Source organism: Apodemus sylvaticus, chromosome 15 (assembly GCF_947179515.1).
Source record: "Apodemus sylvaticus chromosome 15, mApoSyl1.1, whole genome shotgun sequence".
Taxonomy (NCBI): domain Eukaryota; kingdom Metazoa; phylum Chordata; class Mammalia; order Rodentia; family Muridae; genus Apodemus; species Apodemus sylvaticus.
The window spans coordinates 49,042,376-49,067,808 of record NC_067486.1 but is presented as its reverse complement, the minus strand read 5'-3'; positions in this window follow the sequence as shown (position 1 = coordinate 49,067,808).

Below are 25,433 nucleotides of genomic sequence, written 5' to 3'. Positions count from 1 at the left end.
TGAAGGGCTGTGGCTGCTCTGGGAGGAGTCCAGAATTTGATATGGTGTTAGCTTTCTCTTTTCTCCTTCTTATATCTTCATTTTCAGTCAGCCAAGGGTTCATGAAATGTGGGTCTGAAATTATTTTAATCAATGTATAGTGAAGACATTACAAAGGTAAAACATACAGTACTCAGAAACAAATATATTTACATTAAAATTCTAAGGTCTAGACAATAGAATCCGAAGCTGCTCCTATCATATACCAACAAGGTAGTCTTCAAAATATTCATTTTCACAAAAGCATTTACAGAGTTTAACTGGATTGTCCTTAGGGAAGCACCAGAGGTTTTAGGTTTTTGTCTGGGGCAGAGCAACTGAATTACCATCTATCTACCAGTGAAAGATTTTGTTCTTGTGCTTTGGTGAATTCAGGATACTTAGCTATTTATTGGAATTTGTATCGTAATAAAAATGGGTGTGTATCACCCTGATGTGACAACAAAAGCTGTAAAGACTTGGATGGGAGGAGGGGGCTCTCTGAAGAGAACTAGGTAAGGTAGATCCACCACATGAAGAACTCATTTGCTGAACACTACAGGTTCACTACAGGGAAAGCAGTGAAATAATCATGCACTCTTCTAGACCCCATGTCTCTACCTCCCTTACTGAGTTGAAGGAATGATTTTAATACCTGAGACAGAATTTTTTTTCAAGAACCCATACAAAAGAACAGAATACCTTCCCTTACAATGGAAAGCAGCTTGGAAGGCACACTGTGGGTAGGAGAAAGAAATTCACACAGACAAATGATGTCCTAACCTACGATCCCAGTGACAGGCTGTCTACGCATGCAGCTGCAAAATTACCTTACAGGAACAACGGGTTTCTTGGCTTCCTTTTCTAGTAGTCTTCATATCTGTTATGCTCAAAAAAGTAGAATTTATATAAATTCCAAAATTGAAGGAAATTTTTTATTTAAAACTTAGATTTTAAACCTTTAGTGTTTTGAAAATCTTCGGCTCCATTTTCTGAGGTCTTCTTCGATTTCCTTCTTCAGAGACCTGAAGTTCTTGTCATACAGATCTTTCATTTGTTTGGTTAGATTCACCCCAAGACACTTTATATTGTTTCTGGCTATTGTGAAGGGTGTCATTTCCCTAATTTCTTTCTCAGCCTGCTTATCCTTTGAGTATAGGAAGGCTATTGATTTGCTTGAGTTGATTTTATAACCAGCCACTTTGCTGAAGTTGTTTATCAGCTGTAGGAGTTCTCTGGTGGAGTTTTTTGGGTCACTTAACTAGACTATCATATCATCAGCAAATAGTGATAGTTTGACTTCTTCCTTTTCAATTTGTATCCCTTTGACCTCCTTATGTTGTCTAATTGCTCTAGCTAGAGAACTTCAAGTACTATATTGAAAAGACATGAAGAGAGGGGGCAGCCTTGCCTACTCCCTGATTTTAGTGGGATTGCTTCAAGTTTCTCTCCATTTAGTTTGATGTTGGCTACCAGTTTGCTGTATATTGCTTTTACTATGTTTAGGTATGGGCCTTGAATTCCTGTACTTTCCAAGACTTTTAGCATGAAAGGTTACTGAAATTTGTCAAATGCTTTTTCAGCATCTAATGAAATAACCATGTGGTTTTCTTCTTTGAGTTTCTTTATGTAGTGGATTGCATTGATGGATTTCCGTATATTGAACCAACCCTGCATCCCTGGGATAAAGCCTACTTGATCATGGTGGATGATCGTTTTGATGTGTTCTTGGATTTATTTGGCAAGAATTATATTGAGTATTTTTGCATCGATATTCGTAAGGGAAATTGACCTGAAGTTCTCTTTCTTTGTTGGATCTTTGTGTGGTTTTAGTATCAGCATAATTGTGGCTTCATAGAACGAGTTGGGTAGTGTTCCTTCTGTTTCTATTTTGTGGAATAGTTTGAAGTCTATGCTTGTAGATTGGCAAGATTAATATAGTAAAAATGGTCATTTTGCCAAAAGCAATATGCAGATTCAATGCAATCCCCATCAAAATCCCAACTTAGTTCTTCATAGAGGCAGAAAAAGCAATTCTCAAATTCATCTGGAATAACAAAAAACCCAGGATAGCTAAAATTATTCTCAACAACAAAAGAAATTCTGGGGGAATCAGTATCCCAGACCTCAAGCAATACTACAGAGCAATAGTGTTAAAATCTGCATGTATTGGTACAGTGATAGGCAAGTGAACCTATGGAACAGGATTGAAGACCGAGAAATGAACCCACACACCTATGATCACTTGATCTTTGACAAAGGAGCTGAACTCATGCAGTGGAAAAAAGAGCCTTTTCAACAAATGGTGCTGGTTCAATTGGAGGTCAGCATGCAGAAGAATGCAAATTGATCCATTCTTATCTCTTTGTACTAAGCTCAACTCCAAGTGGATCAAGGACCTCCACATAATGGCAGACACACTGAAACTAATAGTAAAGAAACTGGGGAAGACCCTTGAGGACATGGGCACAGGGGAAAAGTTCCTGAACATAACACCAATAGCTTATGCTCTAAGATCAAGAAATGACAAATGAGACCTCATAAAATTACAAAGTTTCTGTAAGGCAAAGGACACTGCTAAAAGGACAAAACAGCAACCATCAAATTGGGAAAGGATATTCACCAACCCTACATCTGATAGAGGGCTAATATCCAATATATTCAAAGAACTCAAGAAGGTAGACCCCAGAGAACCAAATAACCCTATTAAAAGTGGGGTATAGGTGTGCGGCGGCAGCGGGTGGCGGCAGTGCAGCAGTGGCTGGTCCAGCTGAAGGGCCATCAGCAGTGGAACCAAGGTGACACAGGGTCCAGTTAGGCCCTGTGCCCACGACCACTGACCTTCGCTGACCAGCTGGATTGCAAGCAGCTGCGGATTTGCGGTGCCTTTTGCTCCACGGAAGCCACATCAGAACTCGGCCTCCTGCCAGTCAGGAGAGGCTCACTTCCATCTTGATTTCGGACTCCAGAGAGATCAGACAGACTGAGGTACACAAACATAACCCGAGGCCAACATCGCGGGGGTCTGAGCCCAACGGGCATTGGCCTGCACCCAGGCCCTGGGCTGGGGTGCCAACCCAGCCAGGAGGTTTTTTTGTCCGGGCCGGCGTGTGCGCCATTTTACCTACAGGATGCCAGAGAACTCTGGCGGGCAGAGCCGCCTAACAAGCATAGCCAGAGGCTAATAAAGCGGGGGTCTAGGCCCCAACAGGCCCTGGACTGACCCCAAGAACTGGGTTGCTCAGTGGACCATCTGTATGTCAACCTGGCCAGGAGGTTGTTAGCCCAGCAGACTCTCCGGGCACTTTCAGGGAGCGCGAGCCTCCTGACAGACCCAATTAACAGTCATAGCCCGAGGGAAACATTGCTCAGACCTTGGCCTCCCAGACTTTTGCCTAGACTCGGGGCCTGAGCAGCTAGGCTAGCCTAGTATGCACCAACCGGGTTGGGAGATCGGCTGCCCAGCAGAGTGATTAGCACGTGGAAAAGGTCCCCACAGCATACACACTTCAGCACTCCCTGAAGGAGCAAACAGGCACCATTTGGTTCACAGACAAAATCTGGGGCAAAGCACACTAGGGCTGCAAGGGCACCCAAGAGGAAGACAGCACATCAGCAATCTGCTACAGGGGAAACCCAGCCATATAGTGTTGCAGTAATAGCCTCAGAGCCCCCCAGGTGGCCCAAACACCAGCCAGGGGCAAGACCAACTAACTCCAGAGAACAAGATGGCAAAGGGCAAATGCAGGAACGCTACTAACAGAAATCTAGGTAATATGGCAGCATCTGAACCAAACTCTCCAACATCAGCAAGTCCTGGTTATACCAACATACCAGAGAAACAAGATTTGGATTTAAAATCACTGATCATGATGCTGCTAGAAGAACACAAAAAGGACATAAATGAATCTCTTAAAGTAATACAGGGGAACATGAATAAGCTAGAAACCCGTATAATGGAAACAGAAAAATCACTTAAAGAAATGCAGGAGAATAAGGCTCAAGAGATAGAAGCCAATAAAGGAGAAAGGCAAAAAAAAAAAAAAAAAAAAAAATTAAAGAAATGCAGGAGAACTTGAGTCAAGAGGCAGAAATCATGAAAGAGGAAACACAAAATTCTCCTAAAGAATTACAGGAAAACACAAACAAACAAATGATGGAACTGAGCAAAACCATCCTGGATCTAAAAACAGAAGTAGAAACAACTAAGAAATCACAAAGGGAGACAACTTTGGAGATAGAAAACCTTGAGAAGAAATCAGGGGCCATAGATGCAAATATAAACAACAGAATACAAGAGATGGAAGAGAGACTTTCAGATGCCGAAGATACCATAGAAACCATTGACTCAACAGTCAAAAAAAAAAATGCAAAATGCAAAAAGCTTGTATTCCAGAACATCCAGGAAATCCAGAATACAATGAGAAGACCAAACCTAAGGATTATAGGTATAGATGAGAGTGAAGATTTACAACTGAAAGGGCCAGCAAATATCTTTAACAAGATTATGGAAGAACATTTTCCCAACTTAAAGAGAGAGACGCCTATGAATATACAAGAAGCCTACAGAACTCCAAACAGACTGGATCTGAGCAGAAATACCTCTCGCACATAATAATTAAAACCCCAAATGCACTAAACAAAGAAAGAATATTAAAGGCAGTAAGAGAAAAAGGCCAAGTAACATATAAAGGAAGACCTATCAGAATCACACCAGACTTCTCACCAGAGACCATGAAAGCTAGAAGATCCTGGGCAGATCTCATGCAAACTCTAAGAGAACACAAATGTCAGCCAAGACTACTATACCCAGCAAAACTCTCAATCACAATAGATGGAGAAACCAAGACATTCCATGACAAAACCAAATTTACACAATATCTTTCCACAAACCCAGCTCTACAAAGAATAATAGGATGAAAACTCCAATACAAGGAGGGAAACTACACCCTGGAAAAAGTAAGATAGTTACCTTCCTTCATCAAACCCAAAAGAAGATAATCACTCAAATATAAAAATTACATAAAAAATGACAGGAAGTAACAATCTCTATTCCTTAATATCTCTTATCATCAATGGACTCAATTCCCCAATAAAAAGACATAGACTAACAGACTGGATAAGGAAACAGGACCCTACATTTTGCTGCATACAGGAAACACACCTAAATGTCAAAGACAAAAACTACCTTAGAGTAAAAGGCTGGAAGACAATTTTACAAGCCAATGGTCTCGGGAAACGAGCCGGAGTAGCCATTCTAATATCAGATAAAATTGACTTTCAACCTAAAGTCATCAAAAGAGACACTGAGGGACACTTCTTGCTGGTCAAAGGAAAAATCCACCAAGAAGAACTTTCAATTCTGAACATCTATGCGCCAAATGCAAGGGCACCATCATTCGTAAAGGAAACTTTACTAAAGCTCAAAGCACACATTGCACCTAACACAATAATTGTGGGGGACTTCAACACTGCACTCTCCTCAATGGACCGATCAGGAAAACAGAAACTAAACAGGGACACAGTAAAACTAATTGAAGCTTTGGACCAATTGGATTTGACTGATATTTATAGAACATTTCACCCTAAAGCAAAAGAATATACCTTTTTCTCAGCACCTCATGGTACCTTCTCCAAAATCGACCATATAATTGGTCACAAGACAGACCTCAACAAATAAAAGAAGATCGAACTAATCCCATGCCTCCTATCAGATCACTATGGTGTAAGAGTGGTTTTCAATAGCAACAAAAACAACAGAAAGCCCACATACACATGGAAGCTGAAAAATACTCTACTCAATAACACCTTGGCCAAAGAAGAAATAAAGAAAGAAATCAGAGACTTTTTAGAATTTAATGAAAATGAAGGCACAACATACCCAAATCTTTGGGACACAATGAAAGCAGTGCTAAGAGGAAAACTCATAGCCCTGAGTGCCTCCAAAAAGAAAATGGAGAGAGCATATACCAGCAGCTTAATGACACACCTGAAAGCCCTGGAACAAAAAGAAGCTATTTCACCCAGGAGGAGTAGAAGGCAGGAAATCATCAAACTCAGGGCTGAAATCAATCAAGTGGAAACAAAAAGAACCATACAAAGAATCAACGAGTCCAGGAGCTGGTTCTTTGAGAAAATCAACAAGATAGATAAACCCTTAGCCAGACTGACCAAAGGGCACAGAGAAAGTATCAAAATTAACAAAATTAGAAATGAAAAGGGAGATATTACAACAGAAACTGAGGAAATCCAAAAAATCATCAGATCCTACTACAAAAGCCTATACTCAACACAACTGGAGAATCTGGAGGAAATGGACAATTTCCTAGACAGATACCAAATACCAAAATTAAATCAGGACCAAATAGATCATCTAAATAGTCCCATAACCCCCAAAGAAATAGAAGGGGTCATAGAAAGTCTTCCAACCAAAAAAAGCACAGGACCAGATGGTTTCAGTGCAGAATTCTATCAGACCTTCAAAGAAGACCTAACACCAATACTCTTCAAACTATTCCACAAAATAGAAACAGAAGGAACCCTACCCAATTCCTTCTACGAAGCCACAATTACGCTGATACCAAAACCACACAAAGGTCCAACAAAGAAAGAAAACTTCAGACCAATCTCCCTTATGAACATCAATGCAAAAATACTCAATAAAATTCTTGCCAACCGAATCCAAGAACACATCAAAACGATCATCCACCATGATCAAGTAGGCTTTATCTCAGGGATGCAGGGTTGGTTCAATATATGGAAATCCATCAATGCAATCCACTACATAAACAAACTCAAAGAAAAAAACCACATGGTCATTTCATTGGATGCTGAAAAAGCATTTGACAAAATTCAGCATCCTTTCATGCTTAAAGTCTTGGAAAGAACAGGAATTCAAGGCCCATACCTAAACATAGTAAAAGCAATATGCAGCAAACCGGTAGCCAGCATAAAACTAAATGGAGAGAAACTTGAAGCAATCCCACTAAAATCAGGGACTAGACAGGGCTGCCCCCTTTCTCCTTATCTTTTCAATATTGTACTTGAGGTACTAGCTCTGGCCATTGACAACATAAGGAGGTCAAAGAAATACAAATTGGAAAGGAAGAAGTCAAACTCTCATTATATGCAGATGACATGATAGTCTACCTAAGTGACCCAAAAAACTCCACTAGAGAGCTCCTACAGCTGATAAGCAACTTCAGCAAAGTGGCAGGTTATAAAATCAACTCAAGCAATTCAGTGGCCTTCCTATACTCAAAGGATAAGCAGGCTGAGAAAGAAATTAGGGAAATGACCCCCTTCACAATAGCCACAAACAGTATAAAGTACCTTGGGGTGACTCTTACCAAACTTGTGAAAGATCTGTATGACAAGAACTTCAAGACTCTGAAGAAGGAAATGGAAGAAGACCTCAAAAATTGGGAAAACCTCCCATGCTCATGGATCAGCAGGATCAATATAGTTAAAATGGCCATTTTGACAAAAGTGATCTACAGATTCAATGTAATACCCATCAAAATCCCAACTCAATTCTTCACAGAATTAGAAAGAGCAATTATCAAATTCATCTGGAATAACAACAAACCCAGGATAGCTAAAACTATTCTTAGCAACAAAAGAAATTCTGGGGGAATCAGTATCCCTGACCTCAAGCAATACTACAGAGCAATAGTGTTAAAAACTGCATGGTATTGGTACAGTGACAGGCAGGTAGATCAATGGAACAGGATTGAAGATCCAGAAATGAACCCACACACCTATGGCTACTTGATCCTCGACAAAGGGGCTGAAAACATCCAATGGAAAAAAGATAGCCTTTTCAACAAATGGTGCTGGTTCAACTGGAGGTCAGCATGCAGAAGAATGCGAATTGATCCATCCTTGTCTCCTTGTACTAGGCTCCACTCCAAATGGATCAAGGACCAACACATAAAGCCAGACACTCTGAAGCTAATAGAAAAGAAATTGGGGAAGACCCTTGAGGACATCGGTATAGGGAGAAAGTTTCTGAACAGAACACCAATAGCATATGCTCTAAGATCAAGAATTGACAAATGGGACCTCATAAAATTACAAAGTTTCTGTACGGCAAAGGACACCATCAAAAGGACAAATCGGCAACCAACAAATTGGGAAAAGATCTTCACCAATCCTACATCAGATAGAGGCCTAATATCCATTATATATAAAGAACTCAAGAAGTTTGACTCCAGAAAACCAAACAACCCTATTAAAAAATGGGGTACAGAGTTAAACAAAGAATTCTCACCTGAAGAACTTCGGATGGCGGAGAAACATCTTAAAAAATGCTCAACTTCATTAGTCATTAGGGAAATGCAAATCAAAACAACCCTGAGATTTCACCTCACACCAGTCAGAATGGCTAAGATTAAAAACTCAGGAGATAGCAGGTGTTGGCGAGGATGTGGAGAAAGAGGAACACTCCTTCACTGCTGGTGGGGTTGCAAATTGGTACAACCACTCTGGCAATCAGTCTGGTGTTTCCTCTGAAAACTGGGCACCTCATTTCCAGAAGATCCTGCTATACCACTCCCGGGCATATACCCAAAAGATTCCCCAGCATGTAATAAGGATACATGTTCCACTATGTTCATAGCAGCCCTATTTATAATTGCCAGAAGTTGGAAAGAACCCAGGTATCCCTCAACAGAAGAGTGTATGCAAAAAATGTGGCATATATACACAATGGAGTACTATTCAGCCATTAGAAACAATGAATTCATGAAATTCTTAGGCAAATGGATGGACCTGGAGAATATCATACTAAGTGACGTAACCCAGACTCAAAAGATGAATCATGGAATGCACTCACTAATAAGTGGATATTAACCTAGAAAACTGGAATACCCAAAACATAATCCACACATCAAATGAGGTACAAGAAGAACGGAGGAGTGGCCCCTTGTTCTGAAAAGACTCAGTGACGCAGTATAGAGCAAAATCAGAACAGGGAAGTGGGAAGGGTTGGGTGGGAAAACAGGGGGAGGGAAGGGGACTGATGGGACTTTTGGGGAGTGGGGTTCCAGAAAAGGGGAAATCATTTGAAATGTAAATAAATATATCAATAAAAAAAAGAAACATCCCAACAAAAAAAAGTGGGGTACAGAGCTAAACGAAGAATTTTTACCTGAAGAAATTCAGATGGCTGAGAAGTACCTTAAGAAATGTTCAACATCATTTAGTCATTAGGGAAATGCAATTCAAAACAACCCTGAGATTTCACCTCACAACATTCAGAATTGCTAAGGTTAAAAACTTAGGAGACAACGGGTGTTGGCGAGGATGCAGACAAAGATGAACACTCCTCCACTGCTGGTGGGATTGCAAGCTGGTACAACCATTCTGAATCAGTCTCACGGTTCCTCAAAAAACTGGGCATGACACTTCCAGAGGACCCCGTTATACCACACTCCTGGGCATATACCCAGAGGATTCCCCAGCCTGCAATAATGACACATGCTCTGTTATGTTCATAGCAACCTTATTTATAATAGCTAGAAGCTGGAAAGAACCCAGATGTCCCTCAGTAGAGGAATGGATACAGAAAACATGGTATATTTACACAATGGAATACTACTCAGCAATTAAAAACAATGAATTCATGAAATTTTTAGGCAAATGGTTGGAACTGGAAAATATCATCCTAAGTGAGTTAACCTAATCACAAAAGAATACACATGGAATGCAATCTCTGATAAGTGGATATTAATTATCCCAGATGCTCTGAATACTCAACACACAATTAGCATATCAAATGATTCCCAAGAAGAAGGAAGGAGAGGGCCCTGGTCCTGGAAAAGCTTGATCCTGCATTGTAGGGGAGTACCAGGACAGAGAAATATGAGGTGGGTGATTGTGGAATGTGTGGAGAGAAGAGGGCTTATGGGACATATGGGGAGGGGGAACTGGGAAAGGGGAAATCATTTGGAATGTAAACAAAGAATATAGAAAATAAAAAAATAAAATAAAATAAAAAGAAAATCTTTGGCTCATCTGTCAACCTTGCTCTGCATGCAAACTCTTTTTTTTTAATTTAGTATATGTGCTGCCGAAGCAAGCACGATGCAAACTCTTTAAAAGCGTCTTGTATATTTTATATTTTGTACTGTAGGGTAGGTACATTTGCTAATCACCTCAAATATATCACATGTTCAAGATCAAAAGATACATGAAAATATCATGAGAAAAGTAGACAGAGGTCTGGGTTAGGAAAGCAGAGTAACATGATTATCTTTCCCCACATGACACTTGACTGAATTTCTTTGACAGTACAGATTAAAAAGTGGGCAAGTAGATGTATAACCCATCAGAGAGTGTTAAAACAATGGCAGATGAAAAAAACCTCATTTTCAGAATTCTAAGAGAAAAATTCCTATGCTGATGGGATAGCTAAGACCTTCTTATTTTTCATCACTGTTAATTTTGACTAAAATCGGGTTATGATTGCATGTAAGTGATTATTAGTGAGGTTATACACAACTGGTATAAGTCAGCGTTCTCAAAATAAACTCAACAGATAGAATCAATAAGTATACATAAAAATGTATACTTTATTAGAGGGGCTTACAGACATGATAATCTAACAACGGTGGTTTCCCAGTGGGATGTCCGAGAATTCAATACTTGGTTTACCAGGATGGATGTCCCAGATGGTCTTCAACATACATCAGAGTTCTGAAGAAATGGGCTCTAATTGCAGTGAAGGGGTGAGCTTTCTATAGAGGTCCAGCAAACAAAGAGCGAGCAATACCTTCTGTGTCTTTTATATGTGCCGCTACTAGGGTGTTGCCCAGTTTTAAGCTGGATCCTTCAACCTCAAATGATCCAGATTTAGGATGAGGTTTTAAGTGATCCAATCAAGGAAAACCTCTCACAGGTATATGTTACAGCTTGGGTCTTAGTTAATTACAGATTTAATCAAATTGACAACCAAGAAGCATCGCCACATGACTCTATTGGACTTTATTTTTAATTCAATGTCTTCAACTGTATTATTATCCCATTTTTAGAAATGCCTCATATTTGTTTATTTGTATCAATTTTTATAGCAAGTTTTTAATACTGTTTATTTTTTTATTCGATATATTTTTTATTTACATTTCAAATGATTTCCCCTTTTCTAGCCTCCCACTCCCCGAAAGTCCCATAAGCCCCCTTTTCTCCCCCTGTCCTCCCACCTACCCCTTCCCACTTCCCTGGTTTTGCCCTATACTTCTTCACTGAGTCTTTCTAGAACAAGGGGCCACTCCTCCTTTCTTCTTGTACCTCATTTGATGTTTAATACTGTTTATTATTCTGTTTTTTGTCTGTCTGTCTGTCTGTCTCTCTCTCTGGTTTTTTGAGACAGGTTTCTCTGTGTAGCCCTGGCTGTCCTGGGACTCACTTTGTAGATCAGGCTGGCCTCAAACTCAGAAATCTGCCTGTCTCTGCTTCCCAAGTGCTGGGATTAAAGGTGTGTGGCACCACCACCTGGCTGGATTCTCCTTTTTTCATTATTTTAAAATATTTTTATTTTCTATATTCTTTGTTTACTTTCCAAATGATTTCCCCTTTCCCGGATCCCCCCTCCCCATATGTCTCATAAACCTTCTTCTCTCCATCCCTTCTCCAATCACCTCCCTCCTTTTTCTCTGTCCTTATATTCCCCTCCAATGCTAGATCAATCCTTTCCAGGATCAGGACCTTCTCCATACTTCTTCATGGGAGTCATTTGTTATGCGATTTGTGCCTTGGGTATTCAGGGCTTCTGGGATAATTAATATCCACTTATCAGAGATTGCATTCCATGTGTATTCTTTTGTGACTGGATTACCTCACTTAGGATGATATTTTCCAGATCAAACCATTTGCCTAAAAATTTTGTGAATTCATTGCTTCTAATTGCTGAGTAGTATTCCATGGTGTAAATATACCACATTTTCTGTATCCATTCCTCCTTTGAGGGGCATCTGGGTTCTTTCCAGCTTCTGGCTATTATAAATAAGGCTGCTATGAACATAGTAGAGCATGTGTCCTTATTGCATGCTGGGGAATCCTTTGGGTATATGCCCAGGAGAGGTATAGCGGAGTCCTCTGGAAATGTCATGTCCCGATTTCTGAGGAACCTCCAGACTGATTTCCACAGTGGTTGTACCATCTTACAGCCCCACCAGAAGTGGAGGAGTGTTCCTCTTTCTCCACATCCTCACCAACACCTGCTGTCTCCTGAGTTTTTGACCTTAGCCATTCTGACTGGTGTAAGGTGAAATCTCAGGGTTGTTTTGATCTGCATTTCCCTAATGACTAATAATGTTGAGCACTTCTTAAGGTGCCTCTCGGCCATCCGAATTTCTTCAGGTGAAAATTCTTTGTTAAGATCTGTACCCCATTTTTTAATAGGGTTATTTGGTTCCCTGGGGTCTAACTTCTTGAGTTCTTTGTATATATTGGATATTAGCCCTCTGTCAGATGTGGGGTTGGTGAATACCCTTTCCCAATATGATGGTTGCCGTTTTGTCCTTTTAACAGTGTCCTTTGCCTTACAGAAACTTTGTAATTTTATGAGGTCCCATTTGTCAATTCTTGATCTAAGAGCATAAGCTACTGGTGATCTGTTCAGGAACTTTTACCCTGTGCCCATTTCCTCTAGGGTCTTTCCCATTTTCTTTTCTATTAGTTTCAGTGTGTCTGGTTTTACATGGAGGTCCTTGATCCACTTGCAGTGAAGTTTAGTACATGGAGATAAGAATGGATCAATTCGCATTCTTCTGTATGCTGACCTCCAATTGAACCAGCACCATTTGTTGAAAAGGCTTTCTTTTTTCCACTGGATGTTTTTGGCTCCTTTGTCAAAGATCAAGTGACCATAGGTGTGTGGGTTCATTTCTGCATCTTCAATTCTATTCCACTGGTCCACTTGTCTGTCACTGTGCCAATACCATGCAGTTGTTAACACTATTGCTCTGTAGTATTGCTTGAAGTCAGGGATACTGATTCCCCCAGAATTTCTTTTGTTGTTGGGAATAGTTTTAGCTATGCTGGGGTTTTTGTTATTCCAGATGAATTTGAGAATTGCCTTTTCTAACTCTGTGAAGAACTGAGTTGGGATTTTGATGGGGATTGCCTTGAATCTGTAGATTGATTTTGGCAAGATGACCATTTTAGCTATATTAATCCTGACGATCCAAGAGCATGGCAGAGTTTTCCATTTTCTGAGGTCTTCTTCGATTTCCTTCTTCAGAGACCTGAAGTTCTTGTCATATAGGTCTTTCACTTGTTTGGTTACAGTCACCAAGATACTTTATATTGTTTGTGGCTATTGTGAAGGGTGTCATTTTCCTAACTTCTTTCTCAGCCTGCTTATCCTTTGAGTATAGGAAGGCAACTGATTTGCTTGAGTTGATTTTATAACCAGCCACTTTGCTGAAGTTGTTTATCAGCTGTAGGAGTTCTCTGGTGGAGGTTTTCGGGTCACTTAAGTAGACTATCATGTCATCTGCAAATAGTGATAATTTCACTTCTTTCTTTCCAATTTGTATCCCCTTGACCTCCTTATGTTGTCTAATTGCTCTAGCTAGAACTTCAACTACTATATTGAAAAGATATGGAGAGAGAGGACGGTCTTGTCTAGTCCCTGATTTTAGTGGGATTGCTTCAAGTTTCTCTCTGTTTAGATTGATGTTGGCTACCAGTTTGCTGTATATTGCTTTAACGATGTTTAGGTATGGGCCTTGAATTCCTGATCTTTCCAAGTCTTTTAGCATGAAAGGATTCTGAATTTTGTCAAATGCTTTTTCTGCATCTAATGAGATGATCATATGGTTTTTTTCTTTGAGTTTGTTTATGTAGTGGATAGCATTGATGGATTTCCTTATATTGAACCATCCCTGCATCCCTGGGATGAAGCCTACTTGATCATGGTGAATGATTGTTTTGATGTGTTCTTGGATTCAGTTGGCAAGAATTTTATTAAGTATTTTTGCATCAATATTCATAAGAGAAATTGGCCTGAACTTCTCTTTCTTTGTTGGATCTTTGTGTGGTTTTGGTATCAGCATAATTGTGGCTTCATAGAACGAGTTGGGTAGAGTTCCTTCTGTTTCTATTTTGTGGAATAGTTTGAAGAGTATTGCTGTTAGGTCTTCTATGAAGGTCTGATAGAATTCTGCACTGAAGCCATTCGGTCCTGTGCTTTTTTTGGTTGGGAGACTTTCTATGACCCTTTTTATTTCTTCAGGTGTTATGGGACTGTTTAGTTGATCTATTTCATCCTGATTTAGTTTTGGTGTCGGATATCTGTCTAGGAAACTGTCCATTTCCTCCAGATTCTCCAGTTATGTTGAGTATAGGCTTTTGTAGTAGGATCTAATGATTTTTGAATTTCCTCAGTTTCTGTTGTTATATCTTCCTTTTCATTTCTAAGCTTGTTAATCTGGATACTGTCTCTGTGACCTTTGGTTAGTCTGGCTAAGGGTTTATCTATCTTGTTGATTTTCTCAAAGAACCAGCTCCTGGTTTTGTTGATTCTTTGTATGGTTCTCTTTGTTTCTACTTGATTGATTTTGGCTCTGAGTTTGTTGATTTCCTGCCTTCTACTCCTCCTGGGTGAAATAGCTTCTTTTTGTTCCAGGGCTTTCAGGTGTGTCATTAAGCTCTTAGTGTATGCTTTCTCCATTTTCTTTTTGGAGGCACTCAGGGCTATGAGTTTTCCTCTTAGCACTGCTTTCATTGTGTCCCATAGATTTGGGTATGTTGTGTCTTAATTTTCATTAAGTTTTAAACAGTCTTTAATTTCTTTCTTTATTTCTTCCTTGACCAAGGTATCATTGAGTAGAATATTGTTCAGTTTCCACGTGTTTGTGGGTTTTCTGTTGTTTTTGTTGCTATTGAAGACCACTTTTACTCCATAGTGATCTGATAGGAGGCATGGGATTGGTTCGATCTTCTTATATTTGTTGAAGTCTGTCTTGTGACCAATTATATAGTTGATTTTGGAGAAGGTACCATGAGGTGCTGAGAAAAAGGTATATTCTTTTGCTTTAGGATAGAATGTTATATATATATAATCTAATTCGTACAAAGCTTCAATTAGTTTCATTGTGTCTCTGTTCAGTTTCTGTTTTCCTGATCGGTCCATTGAGGAAAGTACAGTGTTGAAGTCACCCACAATTATTGTGTTAGTCACCCACAATGTGTGCTTTGAGCTTTAATAAATTTTCTTTTATGAATGAGTGTGCCCTTGCATTTGGAGCATAGATGTTCAGGATTGAGAGTTCTTCTTGGTGTATTTTTCCTTTGACCAGCAAGAAGTATCCCTCAGAGTCTCTTTTGATGACTGAGTTGAAAGTCAATTTTATCTGATATTAGATTATGTACTCCAGCTTGTTTCCTGAGACCATTTGCTTGTAAAATTGTCTTCCAGCCTTTTACTCTAAGGTAGTGTTTGTCTTTGACTCTGAGATGTGTTTCTTGTATGTAGCAAAATGTAGGGTCCTGTTTACGTATCCAGTCAGTTAGTCTATGTCTTTTTATTGGGGCATTGAGTCCATTGATGTTAAGAGATATTAAGGAATAGTGATTGTTACTTCCTGTCATTTTTGATGTTATTTTTTAAATTTGATCGGTTAACTTCTTTTGGGTTTGGTGAGAGAAGTTTACTATTTTGCTTTTTCCAGGGTGAAGTTTCCCTCCTTGTATTGGTGTTGTCCTCCTATTATACTTTGTAGGGCTGTGTTTGTGGATAGATATTGGGTAAACTTGGTTTTCTCATGGAATATCTTAGTTTCTCCATCTATGGTGATTGAGAGGTTTGCTGGGTATAGTAGATTTGGCTGGCATTTGTATTCTCTTAGAGTCTGCATGAGATCTGCCCAGGATCTTCTAGCTTTCATAGTCTCAGGTGAAAAGTCTGCTGTGATTCTGATAGGTCTTCCTTTATATGATACTTGGCCTTTTTCTCTTACTGCCTTTAATATTCTTTCTTTGTTTAGTACATTTGGTGTTTTGATTATTATGTGACAAGAGGTATTTCTGTTCTGGTCCAGTCTGTTTGGAGTGCTGTAGGCTTCTTGTATATTCATGGGCATCTCTCTCTTTAGGTTAGGGAAGTTTTCTTCCATAATTTTATTGAAGATATTTGCTGGCCTTTTAAATTGTCAATCTTCAATCTCATCTATGCCTATAATCCTTAGGTTTGTTCTTCTCATTGTGTCCTGGATTTCCTGGATATTTTGGGTTACAAGCTTTTTGCATTTTGCATTTTCTTTACCCGTTGAGTCCATGGTTTCTATGGTATCTTCAGCATCTGAAATTCTTTCTCCTATCTCTTGTATTCTGTTGTTGATATTTGCATCTATGTCCCCTGATTTCTTCCCAAGGTTTTCTATCTCCAAAGTTGTCTCCCTTTGAGTTTTCTTTTTTTTTTTAATTTTTTTTATTCGATATAATTTATTTACATTTCAAGTGACTTCCCCTTTTCTAGCCCCCCACTTCCCGAAAGTCCTGTAAGTCCCCTTCTCTTCCCCTGTCCTCCCAACCACCCCTTCCCACTTCCCTGTTCTGGTTTTGCCGAATACTGCTTCATGGAGTCTTTCCAGAACAAGGGGCCACTCTTCCTTTCTTCTTGTACCTCATTTGATGTGTGGATTATGTTTTGGGTATTCCAGTTTTCTAGGTAAATATCCACTTATTAGTGAGTGCATACCATGATTCACCTTTTGAGTCTGGGTTACCTCACTTAGTATGATGTTCTCTAGCTCCATCCATTTGCCTAAGAATTTCATGAATTCATTGTTTCTAATGGCTGAATAGTACTCCATTGTGTATATATACCACATTTTTTGCATCCATTCTTCTGTTGAGGGATACCTGGGTTCTTTCCAGCATGTGGCAATTATAAATAGGGCTGCTATGAACATAGTAGAGCATGTATCCTTATTACATGGTGGGGAATCCTCTGGGTATATGCCCAGGAGTGGTATAGCAGGAACTTCTGGAAGTGAGGTGCCCAGTTTTCGGAGGAACCGCCAGACTGATTTCCAGAGTGGTTGTACCAATTTGCAACCCCACCAGCAGTGGAGGAGTGTTCCTCTTTCTCCACACCCTCTCCAACACCTGCTGTCTCCTGAATTTTTAATCTTAGCCATTCTGACTGGTGTAAGATGAAATCTCAGAGTTGTTTTGATTTGCATTTCCCTAAAGACTAATGAAGTTGAGCATTTTTTAAGATGCTTCTCCGCCATCCGAAGTTCTTCAGGTGAGAATTCTTTGTTTAACTCTGTACCCCATTTTTTAATAGGGTTGTTCGGTTTTCTGGAGTCTAACTTCTTGAGTTCTTTATATATATTGGATATTAGCCCTCTATCTGATGTAGGATTGGTGAAGATCTTTTCCCAATTTGTTGGTTGCCGATTTGTCCTCTTGATGGTGTCCTTTGCCTTACAGAAACTTTGTAATTTTATGAGGTCCCATTTGTCAATTCTTGCTCTTAGAGCATACGCTATTGGTGTTCTGTTCAGAAACTTTCTCCCTGTACTGATGTCCTCAAGGGTCTTCCCCAGTTTCTTTTCTATTAGCTTCAGAGTGTCTGGCTTTATGTGGAGGTCCTTGATCCATTTGGATTTGAGCTTAGTACAAGGAGACAAGGATGGATCAATTCCCATTCTTCTGCATGCTGACCTCCAGTTGAACCAGCACCATTTGTTGAAAAGGCTATCTTTTTTCCATTGGATGTTTTCAGCCTCTTTGTCGAGGATCAAGTGGCTATAGGTGTGTGGGTTCATTTCTGGATCTTCAATCCTGTTCCATTGATCCTCCTGCTTGTCACTGTACCAATACCATGCAGTTTTTAACACTATTGCTCTGTAGTATTGTTTGAGGTCAGGGATACTGATTCCCCCAGATTTTCTTTTGTTGCTGAGAATAGTTTTAGCTATCCTGGGTTTGTTGTTATTCCAGATGAATTTGATAATTGTTCTTTCTAACTCTGTGAAGAATTGAGTTGGGATTTTGATGGGTATTGCATTGAATCTGTATATTGCTTTTGGCAAAATGGCCATTTTAACTATATTGATTCTACCGATCCATGAGCATGGGAGGTTTTCCCATTTTTTGAGGTCTTCTTCCATTTCCTTCTTCAGAGTCTTGAAGTTCTTGTCATGCAGATCTTTCACATGTTTGGTAAGAGTCACCCCAAGATACTTTATACTGTTTGTGGCTATTGTGAAGGGCGTCTTTTCCCTAATTTCTTTCTCAGCCTGCTTATCCTTTGAGTAAAGGAAGTCCACTGATTTGCTTTTGTTGATTTTATAACCTGCCACTTTGCTGAAGTTGTTTATCAGCTGTAGGAGCTCTCTAGTGGAGTTTTTTGGGTCACTTAGGTAGACTATCATGTCGTCTGCAAATAATGGTAGTTTGACTTCTTCCTTTCCAATTTGTATCCCTTTGACCTCCTTATGTTGTCGAATTGCCCGAGCTAGTGCCTCAAGTACAATATTGAAAAGATAAGGAGAAAGGGGGCAGCCTTGTCTGGTCCCTGATTTCAATGGGATTGCTTCAAGTTTCTCTCCATTTAGTTTTATGCTGGCTACCGGTTTGCTGCATATTGCTTTTACTATGTTTAGGTATGGGCCTTGAATTCCTGTTCTCTCCAAGACTTTAAGCATGAAAGAATGCTGAATTTTGTCAAATGCTTTTTCAGCATCCAATGAAATGACCATGTGGTTTTGTTCTTTGAGTTTGTTTATGTAGTGGATTGCATTGATGGATTTCCGTATATTGAACCAACCCTGCATTCCCGGGATAAAGCCTACTTGATCGTGGTGGATGATCGTTTTGATGTGTTCTTGGATTCGGTTGGCAAGAATTTTATTGAGTATTTTTGCATCGATGTTCATAAGGGAAATTGGTCTGAAGTTCTCTTTCTTTGTTGGATCTTTGTGTGGCTTTGGTATCAGCGTAATTGTGGCTTCGTAGAAGGAATTGGGTAGTGTTCCTTCTCCCTTTGAGTTTTCTTAGTTATTTCTACTTCTGATTTTAGATTCTGGATGGTTTTGCTTAGCTCCTTCACTTGCTTGTTTGTGCTTTCCTGTAATTCTTTAAGAGATTTTTGCATTTCCTCTTTCATGACCTCAGCCTGTTGACCAAAGTTCTCCTGTATTTCTTTAAGTGATTTTTGCATTTCCTCCATATTGGCTTTTGTATTCTCCTGAATTTCTTTCAATGATTTTTGTGTTTCCCTTGTAAGGTCTTCTAACTTTTGATCCATTTTCTCCTGAATTTCTTTAAGTATGTCCTTCATGTGTTCCTGTACCAGCATCATGACCAGTGATTTTAAATCCACAGCTTGTTTTACTGGTGTGATGGGGGTATCCAGGACATTCTGTTAAAGGAGAATTGGGTTCAGATCCTGCCACATTGCCTTGATTTCTGTTAGTGATGTTCCTGCGTTTGCCTTTTGCCATCTAGTTCTCACTGGTGTTAGTTGGTCTTGTCAATGCTGGACTCACCAGTGCAAGCTGCCTCTTCCCAGGTGGCCTCTGGTGCACAGCTTACCTCCTGCACTGCCTGGAGACAGGGTGCTGTGACCCAGGCTGTTCAGATCCCGAAGTAGACACTTGAAGGCTCCTGCAGGGGCCTGCTGGACTCACCAGAGCACACTGACTCCTCCCAGTCGGCCTCCCGGATGCCCGTCTTGCCTCTTGCAGGACTTGGAGATGTGGCGTTGCAGCCCAGGCTGTTCTGGATCCCGAAGCAGAGATCTGAAGGCTCCTGCTAGAGGCCTCAGGAGTGGAACCTAAGCTCTGTGCTGGAGGAAGCTGTGTGCTCCCAGTCTGCTTCCAGGTGCACACCAGGCCTCTTGTGCTTCCTGGAGACCAAGTACTGTGGCCCAGGCTGTTCAGATCCCGAAGCAGATACTTGAAGGCTCCCGCAGGGGCCTGCTGGACTCACCAGAGCACACTGACTCCTCCCAGTAGGCCTCCCGGATGCCCCTCTTGCCTCTTGCAGGACTTGGAGATATGGTGTTGCAGCCCAGGCTGTTCTGGATCCTGAAGCAGAGATCTGAAGGCTCCTGCCAGAGGCCTCAGGACTGGAACCTAAGCTCTGTGCCGCTGGAGCAAGCTGTGCCTATTATTCTCTTTTTAACCTGAATGTTTTTGAAGAGACATACCTTCAAGCATTATAATTCATCTTTTTTGTTGCAATCAAAGTGCCTAAATAGTTAAACATAATCTAAAGATTTCTTGAGATAAAGCTAACTTCAGACATTTTTTTTCAGACATTTTTTTTAATTTGATATATTTTTATTTACATTTCAAATGATTTCCCATTTTCTAGCCCCCTACTCCCCGAAAGTCCCGTAAGCTCCCTTCTCTCCCCCTGTCCTCCCACCCACCCCTTCGCACTTCCCAGTTCTGGTTTTGCCGAATACTGCTTCACTGAGTTTTTCCAGAACAAGGGGCCACTCCTCCTTTCTTCTTGTACCTCATTTGATGTGTGGATTATGTTTTGGGTATTCCAATTTTCTAGGTTAATATCCACTTATTAGTGAGTGCATACCATGATTCACCTTTTGAGTCTGGGTTACATCACTTAGTATGATGTTCTCTAGTTCCATCCATTTGCCTAAGAATTTCATGAATTCATTGTTTCTAATGGCTGAATAGTACTCCATTGTGTATATATACCACATTTTTTGCATCCACTCTTCTGTTGAGGGATACCTGGGTTCTTTCCAGCATCTGGCAATTATAAATAGGGCTGCTATGAACATAGTAGAGCATGTATCCTTATTACATGGTGGGGAATCCTCTGGGTATATGCCCAGGAGTAGTATAGCAGGATCTTCTGGAAGTGAGGTGCCTGATTTTCTGAGGAACCGCCAGACTGATTTCCAGAGTGGTTTTACCAATTTGCAACCCCACCAGCAGTGGAGGAGTGTTCCTCTTTCTCCACATCCTCTCCAACAGTTGCTGTCTCCTGAATTTTTAATCTTAGCCATTCTGACTGGTGTAAGTTGAAATCTCAGGGTTGTTTTGATTTGCATTTCCCTAATGACTAATGAAGTTGAGCATTTTTTAAGATGTTTCTCCGCCATCCGAAGTTCTTCAGGTGAGAATTCTTTGTTTAACTCTGTACCCCATTTTTTAAAAGTGTTGTTTGGTTTTCTGGAGTCTAACTTCTTGAGTTCTTTATGTATATTGGATATTAGCCCTCTATCTGATGTAGGATTGGTGAAGATCTTTTCCCAATTTGTTGGTTGCCGATTTGTCCTTTTGATGGTGTCCTTTGCCTTACAGAAACTTTGTAATTTATGAGGTCCCATTTGTCAATTCTTGCTCTTAGAGCATACGCTATTGGTGTTCTGTTCAGGAACTTTCTCCCTGTACCAATGTCCTCAAGGGTCTTCCCCAGTTTCTTTTCTATTAGCTTCAGAATGTCTGGCTTTATGTGGAGGTCCTTGATCCATTTGGATTTGAGCTTAGTACAAGGAGACAAGGATGGATCCATTTGCATTCTTCTGCATGCTGACTTCCAGTTGAACCAGCACCATTTATTGAAAAGGCTATCTTTTTTCCATTGGATGTTTTCAGCCCCTTTGTCAAGGATCAAGTGGCCATAGGGTGTGGGTTCATTTCTGGATCTTCTTTGAAGGTCTGATAGAATTCTGCACTGAAACCATCTGGTCCTGTGCTTTTTTTGGTTGGAAGACTTTCTATGACTCCTTCTATTTCTTTAGGGGTTATGGGACTGTGTAGATGATCTATTTGGTCCTGATTTAATTTTGGTATTTGGTATCTGTCAAGGAAATTGGAGGCACTCAGGGCTATGAGTTTTCCTCTTAGCACTGCTTTCATTGTGTCCCAAAGATTTAGGTATGTTGTGCCTTCATTTTCATTAAATTCTAAAAAGTCTCTGATTTCTTTCTTTATTTCTTCTTTGGTCAAGGTGTCATTGAGTAGAGTATTATTCAGCCTCCATGTGTATGTGGGATTTCTGTTGTTTTTTTGCTATTGAAAACCACTCTTACACCATAGTGATCTGATAGAAGGCATGGGATTAGTTCGATCATCTTTTATTTGTTGAGGTCTGCCTTGTGTCCAATTATATGGTCGATTTTGGAGAAGGTACCATGAGGTGCTGAGAAAAAGGTATATTCTTTTGCTTTAGGGTGAAATGTTCTATAAATATCAGTCAAATCCAATTGGTCCAAGGCTTCAATTAGTTTTACTGTGTCCTTGTTTAGTTTCTGTTTTCCTGATCGGTCCATTGAGGAGAGTGGAGTGTTGAAGTCCTCCACAATTATTGTGTCAGGTGCAATGTGTGCTTTGAGCTTTAGTAAAGTTTCCTTTATGAATGAGGGTGCCCTTGCATTTGGCGCATAGATGTTCAAGATTGAGAGTTCTTCTTGTTGTATTTTTCCTTTGACCAGCAAGAAGTGTCCTTCTGTGTCTCTTTTGATGACTTTAGGTTGAAAGTGAATTTTATCTGATATTAGAATGGCTACTCCTGCTCGTTTCCTGTGACCATTTGCTTGTAAGATTGTCTTCCAGCCTTTTACTCTAAGGTAGTTTTTATCTTTGACACTGAGGTGTGTCTCCTGTATGCAGCAAATTGTAGTAGGGTCCTGTTTCCTTATCCAGTCTGTTAGTCTATGTCTTTTTATTGGGGAATTGAGACCATTGATGTTAAGAGATATTAAGGAATAGTGATTATTACTTCCTGTCATTTTTGATGTTCTTTTTATATTTTAGTGGTTATCTTCTTTTGGGTTTGATGAAGGAAGGTAACTATCTTGCTTGTTCCAGGCTGTAGTTTCCCTCCTTGTATTGGAGTTTTCCTCCTATTATTTCTTCCCAGCTTTGCAGAGCTGGGTTTGTGGAAAGATATTGTGTAAATTTGGCTTTGTCATGGAATATCTTGGTTTCTCCATCTATGGTGAATGAAGGTTTTGCTCGGTATACTAGTCTTGGCTGACATTTGTGTTCTCTTAGAGTCTGCATGAGATCTTTCCAGGATCTTCTAGCTTTCATGGTCTCTGGGCGAGAAGTCTGCTGTGATTCTGATAGGTCTTCCTTTATATGTTACTTGGCCTTTCTCTCTTACTGCCATTAATATTCTTTCTTCGTTTAGTGCATTTGGGGTTTTGATTATTATGTGACGGGAGGTATTTCTGCTCAGGTCCAGTCTGTTTGGAGTTCTGTAGGCTTCTTGTATATTCATAGGCATCTCTCTCTTTAAGTTAGGAAAGTTTTCTTCCATAATTTTGTTGAAGATATTTGCTGGCCCTTTCTGTTGTAAATCTTCACTCTCATCTATACCTATAATCCTTAGGTTTGGTCTTCTCATTGTATCCTGGATTTCCTGGATATTCTGGGACACAAGCTTTTTGCATTTTGCATTTTCTTTGACAGTTGAGTCAATGGTTTCTATGGTATCTTCAGCATCTGAGATTCTTTCTTCCATCTCTTGTATTCTGTTGTTTATATTTGCATCTTTGGCCCCTGATTTCTTCTCAAGGTTTTCTATCTCCAAAGTTGTCTCCCTTTGTGATTTCTTAGTTGTTTCTACTTCTGTTTTTAGATCCAGGATGGTTTTGCTCAGTTCCATCATTTGTTTGTGTTTTCCTGTAATTCTTTAAGAGATTTTTGTGTTTCCTCTTTCATGACTTCTGCCTGTTGACTCAAGTTCTCCTGCATTTCTTTACATTTTTTTTTTTTTTTTGCCTTTCTTCTTTATTGGCTTCTATCTCTTGGGCCTTGTTCTCCTGCATTTCTTTAAGTGATTTTTGTGTTTCCATTATACGGGTTTCTATCTTATTCATGTTCCCCTATATTTCTTTAAGAGATTCATTCATGTCCTTTTTGTGTTCTTCTAGCAGCATCATGAACAGTGATTTTAAATCCAAATCTTGTTTCTCTGGTGTGTTGGCATAACCTGGACTTGCTGATGTTGGAGAGTTTGGTTCAGATGCCGCCATATTGCCTAGATTTCTGTTAGTAGCGTTCCTGTGTTTGCCCTTTGCCATCTTGTTCTCTGGAGCTAATTGGTCTTGTCTCTGGCTGGTGTTTCAGCCTCCTGAGAGGCTCTAGGGCTATTTCTGCAACACTGGATGGCAGGGTTTCCCCTGTTGCAGATTGCTGATGTGCTGTCCTCCTCTTGGGTGCCCTTGCAGCCCTAGTGTTCTTTGCCCCAGATTGTGTCTGTGAACCAGATGGTGCCCGTTTGCTCCTTCAGGGAGTGCTGAGGCTGTATGCTGCAGGTACCTTTTCTGTGTGCTGATCATTCTGCTGGGCAGTGGAACTCCCAACCAGGTTGGTGCACACAAGGCTAGCCTAGCTGCTCAGGCCCTGAGTCTAGGCAAAAGCCTGGCAGGCCAATGTCGGGGCAAAGTTCCCCTCAGCTGTGAGTGTTAATTTGGTCTGTCAGGTGGCTAGGATGGCAGCGTGCGCGCGCTCCCTGAGAGTGCTGGGAGAGTCTGCTGGGCAGCAACCTCCTGGCCAGGTTGGCACACAGATGGCCCACTGAGCAGCCCAGGGTCTGGGGGCAGTCCAGGGCCTGACCGTCTGAGACCCCTGCTATGTCTGCCTTGGGCTATGCCTGTTAGCCAGTTTGGTTTTGCCTGCTAGGACTCTCTGGCTTCCCGTAGGCAAAATGGCGGCGGTGCTCGCGCTGGCCTGGGCAAACAACCTCCTGGCCGGGTTTGCACACCGGTGGCCCCCAGACCAGCTCAGTGCCTGGGTGCAGGCCAACGCCCGTCGGGCTTAGACCCCCTGCGATGTTGGTCTCCGTTGTATTTGCGTACCTCTCAGTCTGTCTGATTTCTCTGGCGACCTTGAACCAATATGGAGGCCTTGTAACTGACTGGCAGGAGGCAGAGTTCTGAAGTTGCTTCTGCATGGTGAAAGGCGCCGTAAATCCTCCGCAGCTTGCAGCCTGGCTGGCCAGCGATGGCCAGTGGTCGTGGGCGCAGGGTCTGCCTGGACCCTGTCAGCTTGGTTCTACTGCTGATGGCCCTTCCTCTGGACCAGCCGCTGCTGCTATTGCTGCTGCCGCCGCCGCTGCCGCTGCTCCCCCAGACATTTTCTTTTAAGTAATGAGATCCTTGTTATATTTTTGGTTTGTGACATAAAAACATTTCGAATGTTTCAGTTATTGGGGTATCTCTCTAGGAATTAAATTTGTTTTCTAAATTAAATTTGTGTTTTAGGGTCACACATTATGATGTGCAATTTTGTGTGTTTCATTTTAAAATAAAGAAGAAATTTAAAAATAATGTTAAAATGTTTAAAATCTTTAACAATTTTCTAAAATAGGTTAATAGTTAAGGTTAATTATGCATATATGTAGAGCTCTTCTCAGAGATTTGGTTTCTCACCTTTATTATTTTTTATCCTATTGTTGGCATGTAAAAT